Genomic DNA, 6,793 nt, shown 5'->3' on the forward strand with positions numbered 1-6,793 from the left:
AATTCATAAGAGGTTATGCAGTTCCGTGATAATCTTGAGATACCAGGGGGGGTAATACTCGACGACAGATCATAGTAGTGGTTGGATTAGGGTAATGCTCCGCAGAAGACAAGTGCTTAAATTTGCCCGTGAAATGGGGTCAAAGAAGAACATATGGCCGAAACCACGATTGCAAAAGGCGGGATCCCAGATATAAGAACTTATACCAAGGGAAATATTAATTTAAGAGAAGCTTTAATGATAAGATCTACATCGTGACCATGGGCATGAACACAAGGTTCAAGGTCGACTCCCATTCTTCAATGCATAACCTCTCATTCACTGCTCTAGATAAAAATGATTTCAGTGTCAAAACCTACTTGGTGAATTACCAGAGGAGTATGACCCGTGAAAACTTTCGGGTTCACACAGATTAAGAAAGGCATAGGTTCAACCCGTCAGGGTATCGTGGAAACATATACCACAAGCTTCAATCGTAAATACCACCAGCTCGAAAATAGAGCATGGTTGATAAAACAGAGGATACAATTTACCAAAAGCATTATGTATCAGAGGAAAGGCTTAGGAGGTTATTGAATAAGGAGGACACTTTCAAATAATAATCTAATAAAGGATCCGACGGTCCATAGCGGAGCTGATGTGAGCATCGGCACACAATCAGTTGAAGAAAGGATGCAAGGGCATCAGATTATAGAACACCTGAATGATTCAATGCTTAGATATCAAAGGAATTACGATTTCCAAATAGAAGGATTAAGCAGACGCTCTGATCAAGGGTGGATAAGTTCAATAGACCTAAGGGTACAATTGACGACAAACAGAATGGTCGAGAACAAGCTCATGTTCAAAAATGACGTCTGAGCCAGAAAGATAATTTGAAAGGATCAACTGATGATTGTGTGCATTCGCACTCATGTTGAATCAATAGGATCAAAATGACGGGTTCTAAGGATACTGACGAATATTGTCAGACATATGGAAAGCATCCATAATGCAAGCAGACAAGTATTGCAGAGCAATAAGCTACTAAGGATTTTTGGAGGAGCGAATAGTATTTCGAAGACCATTGTGAAACACATGAACAACTGGGGGATGAGCGGATACTCGATAAGTGCGAGAATTACCCATAGGGGTACTCAGGTGAGAAAGAACAGCAAGGCAGTAAGCTTAAAGGATTATCGAAACATCGACGAGTATTTCGGGGTATCTTGTAATAACAAGACCAACTGGGGATGAAAGTAAGAATAACAACTGCAAGTAGTTATCCATAAGGGTTGAAGGTGGAAGGGAAAATGCAAACGCGATGAACACAAGTTCTCGGGTTAACAACGGAGAGTATCTTCAGGGTCTTCACGTGCAGCAGACGATCATCAGTAATAAGGGGTTCTCCGGGTGAAAGTGATAACGAGATCCTAATGTTAGATTTAGCAAAATTCAGTTAAGCCGAATAGAAGAGAGATCAGAATCCCAGAGTAAAGACGAGGAGTAAAAGATCCTAATACCACCCAAATGGCGACGTGGGCCCATGGGCCGCACAGCCAAGTTAGTAAAACAGTTTTCAATGTCTAGACTCGACTTCGGCCAAGGAGTTGGAAAGGGGATTCCTACAGGCAGTCGGCTCTGATACCAACTTGTGACGCCCCCGATTTAATCGTACACTAATCATGCACGCAAATGTGTACGATCAAGATCAGGGACTCACGGGAAGATATCACAACACAACTCTAAAACATAAATAAGTCATACAAGCATCATAATACAAGCCAGGGGCCTCGAGGGCTCGAATACAAGTGCTCGATCATAGATGAGTCAGCGGAAGCAACAATATCTGAGTACAGACATAAGTTAAACAAGTTCGCCTTAAGAAGGCTAGCACAAACTGGGATACAGATCGAAAGAGGCGCAGGCCTCCTGCCTGGGATCCTCCTAAACTACTCCTGGTCGTCGTCAGCGGGCTGCACGTAGTAGTAGGCACCTCCGGTGTAGTAGTCGTCATCGACGGTGGCGTCTGGCTCCTGGGCTCCATCGTCTGGTTGCAGCAATCGAGTAGAGATAGGGGGAAACAATGCAACCGTGAGTACTCATCCAAAGTACTCGCAAGCAAGGAGCTACACTACATATGCATGGATATATGTGTAAAGGGCCATATCAGTGGACTGAACTGCAGAATGCCAGAATAAGAGGGGGATAGCTAGTCTTATCAAAGACTACGCTTCTGGTCACCTTCGTCTTGCAACAGGTAGAAGAGGGTAGGTTGAAGCCCTCCAAGTAACATCACATAGCAATAATCCTACCCGGTGATCCCCTCCTGAACGCCCTGAGAGAGAGAGCGACCACCGGTTGTATTTGGCACTTGGAAGGGTGTGTTTTATTAAGTATCCGGTTCTAGTTGTCATAAGGTCAAGGTACAACTCCAAGTCGTCCTGTTACCGAAGATCAAGGCTATTCGAATAGATTAAACTTCCCTGCAGGGGTGCACCACATAACCCAACACGCTCGATCCCATTTGGCCGGACACACTTTCCTGGGTCATGCCCGGCCTCGGAAGATCAACACGTCGTAGCCCCACCTAGGCACAACAGAGAGGTCAGCACGCCGGTCTAAACCTAAGCGCACAGGGGTCTAGGCCCATCGCCCTTAGCACACCTGCACGTTGCGTACGCGGCCGGTGAGCAGACCTAGCAACCTCCATTACAAAGGAAGTTGCGTTAACGCAGTCCAACCCGGCGCGCGCCGCTCAGTCGCTGACGTCATGAAGTGCTTCGGCTGATACCACGACGTCGGGATACCCATAACTACTCCCGCGTAGATGGTTAGTGCGTATAGGCTCGTAGCCAACTCAGATCAAATACCAAGATCTCGTTAAGCGTGTTAAATATCCGCCAACGCCGAACAGGGCCAGGCCCACCTGTCTCCTAGGTGGTCTCAACCTACCCTGTCGCTTTGCCACAAAGATCCACACAGAGGGCCGTCGGGACAAAGGTCCTTTCAGCCCCCAATCCGTGAATCACTCGCGGGTACTCTTCGAGCTGACCCGACTTTAGTCACCATCTGTATAGTATGTAAGTATGTATAATATATACCCGTGATCAACTCCCAAGTGATCACGGCCCAATAGTATAGCAAGGCAGACTGACAAGAATGTAGGGCCAATGATGATAAACTAGCATCCTATACTAAGCATTTAGGATTGCGGGTAAGGTATCAATGACTGTAGCAACAATGACAGGCTATGCATCAGAATAGGATTAACAGAAAGCAGTAACATGCTGCACTACTCTAATGCAAGCAGTATAGAGGAGTGTTGGAAATATGACCTAGAGGCAATAATAAAAGTGTTATTATTATATTTCCTTGTTCATGATAATTGTCTTTTATTCATGCTATAACTGTATTATCCGGAAATCGTAATACACGTGTGAATACATAGACCACAATATGTCCCTAGTGAGCCTCTAGTTGACTAGCTCGTTGTGATCAACATATACTCATGGTTTCCTGGCTATGGACATTGAATGTCGTTGATAACGAGATCACATGATTAGGAGAATGATGTGATGGACAAGACCCAATCCTGAGCATAGCACAAAGATCGTGTAGTTCGTTTGCTAGAGCTTTGCCAATGTCAAGTATCTCTTCCTTTGACCATGAGAGCGTGTAACTCCTCGATACCGTAGGAGTGCTTTGGGTGTATCAAACGTCACAACGTAACTGGGTGACTATAAAGGTGCACTACAGGTATCTCCGAAAGTATCTATTGTTTTATGCGGATCGAGACTGGGATTTGTCACTCCGTGTAAACGGAGAGGTATCTCTGGGCCCACTCGGTAGGACATCATCATATGCGCAATGTGACCAAGGAGTTGATCACGGAATGATGTGTTACGGAACGAGTAAAGTGACTTGCCGGTAACGAGATTGAACAAGGTATTGGATACCGACGATCGAGTCTCGGGCAAGTAACATACCGATAGATAAAGGGAATTGAATACGGGATTGATTAAGTCCTTGACATCGTGGTTCATCCGATGAGATCATCGTGGAACATGTGGGAGCCATCATGGGTATCCAGATCCCGCTGTTGGTTATTGACCGGAGAACGTCTCGGTCACGTCTGCATGTCTTCCGAACCCGTAGGGTCTACACACTTAAGGTTCGATGACGCTAGGGTTATAAAGGAAGTTTGTATGTGGTTACCGAATGTTGTTCGGAGTCCCGGATGAGATCCCGGACGTCACGAGGAGTTCCGGAATGGTCCGGAGGTAAAGATTTATATATGGGAAGTCCTATTTTGGCCACTGGAAAATGTTCGGGATTTTTCGGTATTGTACCGGGAAGGTTCTAGAAGGTTCTGGAGTTGGGCCCACCTGCATGGGGGGACCCACATGAACGTGGGTAGTGGGGGAAAGGCCCCACACCCTTGGTCAAGGCGCACCAAGATCCCCCCTTAGAAGGAATAAGAAGATCAAGATCCCTAAAAAGGGGGATAGCAATCGGTGGGGAAGGAAATGATGGGATTTCTTTCCTCCCACCTTTGCCAACGCCCCAATGGACTTGGAGGGCAAGAAACCAGCCCCCTTCACCCCTATATATAGTGGGGAGGCGCATGGGAGCTTCACCCTTGCCCCTGGCGCAGCCCTCCCTCTCCCAAGTGCTCCTCCTCTCTCGCGGTGCTTGGCGAAGCCCTGCAGGATTGCCACGCTCCTCCACCACCACCACACCGTTGTGATGCTGCTGGACGGAGTCTTCCTCAACCTCTCCCTCTCTCCTTGCTGGATCAAGGCATGGGAGACGTCACCGGGCTGTACGTGTGTTGAACGCGGAGGTGCCGTCCGTTCGGCACTAGGATCTCCGGTGATTTGGATCACGACGAGTACGACTCCTTCAACCCCGTTCTCTTGAACGCTTCCGCTTAGCGATCTACAAGGGTATGTAGATGCATTCTCTTTCTACTTGTTGCTGGTCTCTCCATAGATAGATCTTGGTGACACGTAGGAAAATTTTGAATTTCTGCTACGTTCCCCAACAAGGAGAATAGGCGATATCTGGTGATCAGGGGGGGGGCTTGCCTGGTTGCTCTGGCAAGAGAGAGTGGTCGTCAACACCGTAGTCGTACTGGGTAGCAGCGGCGTCGGTCTCGTAGTCTACCGAAAAGAAGTAACGGAGGGGGAACACAATAAATAACAGAGCAATCAAATTATAACATGATAAACGTGGTGCTAGAGGTGATCTAACGCAGGGATAGGTGATACCGGCGAAGGGGGGAAACATCCGGGAAAGTATTCCCGGTGTTTCACGTTTTCGGACAGATGAACCGGAGGGGGAAAGTTGCGTGTTTGCTATGCTAGGGATGTGTAGCGGACGAACGGGCTGCGTATCCGGATTCGTCTCGTCGTTCTGAGCAACTTTCATGTATAAATTATTTTCATCCGAGCTACGGATTATTTTATATTAATTTTTAAAGTTTTAATTCATTTTCTAGAAATTACTGGATTTAATTTAATTCGAAATTATAACAGTAATTATTTTTGCCTCCTAGTGTTACTCTAGCCTATGAGTATGCCAGTGGGGCCAGCGGGGTGGGTTGACCTAATCAAAGATTGAATAGTCAAAAGATGAATAGTGTAGGCTGGTCCCATATGCCATTGTCTCAAATGATAATAAAACAACTCACTAATTTAATCAAGGGGGAGTCCCACATGTCATCTACTAGTAGATAACCTAACTACTAATTAATCCTAAACTAATTGGACATGGCTGGAAATTAGTCACGGCCGGCCACACACACAGAATACACATACGCACACACACGGAACACATAGCTAGGGGGTTACTTCTGTTCCCTGTTAACACAACAAAGCATTTTGCAATTTTCATAGGATTTAATCCAGGCATCGAAAGGATTTGGTCCAGTGGGATAAAATGGAGTTTGTCATGTGTACTTTCTACTCATATTATTTTTACTCATGTTAGCACTTGATGAGTTGTTGTTTAGGGGCTGTCCAGAGAGCTAAACAGCATAGCAGCGCAAAAGCTAGCTACTACTACAGTAACTGAATGTTACTGTAGCAGAGCAGCATCATAGTAGCAACCAGCGGCGGCAGTAGTAGTAAGCAGTAGCAGATTCAGCAGAGCAGCAGCGGTGCGTGAGCAGCAAGCACGCAGCAGCAGAGAAGGCACGGGGCTAGGCGAAGGCATGCAACGGCAGCGGCCGCAAGCAGCGTGCGGGCCGGTGGGCGCGTGGCCGCGGTGCTATGCGACCATGGCGCGCGGGCGCGAGGCAGGGGAGCGGCTGGACGGCAGCAGGCGGGGCGGGCATTCATGGGTGCCGCAGGGGCGCAGACGTATGAGGCAAGGGCTCGGGGGAGCGTGGCCAGGAGCGCGGAGTGCGAAGCTCCGGACGTGACGGCCTAGCACGGGTGGGGACTCCTACGGCGAGGGATTCGAAGGGGAAAGGCGGGGAATCAGCAGAGGGGCTCACCGCGGAGGCACACGAAGGCCCGGCGAGTGACTAGGAGCAGCAGGGGATGCTCAAATCGAGGAAGATTGCCGGCGACTGGAGGTTGAAGATGATCCCGATCCGGTCGAAGGAGAGGCGCCTAACTCCAACGGGTGGCACTAGAAGACGAGGAGGGCGATGGCGAAGCTCGTGAACACGTCGGCGAGGCGAAGGGGGCTCGATGGCCGCGTGGGCGTGCTCGACAAGGCCCAGGGAGGGCGTTGGCCATGGCCACGGTGGAGCGACGGCGGTGGCAGCGCTCGATGGATCTGGAGGAGGGGGAAGGGAGAGGAG

Source organism: Triticum dicoccoides, chromosome 2A (genome assembly GCF_002162155.2).
Source record: "Triticum dicoccoides isolate Atlit2015 ecotype Zavitan chromosome 2A, WEW_v2.0, whole genome shotgun sequence".
NCBI lineage: Eukaryota > Viridiplantae > Streptophyta > Magnoliopsida > Poales > Poaceae > Triticum > Triticum dicoccoides.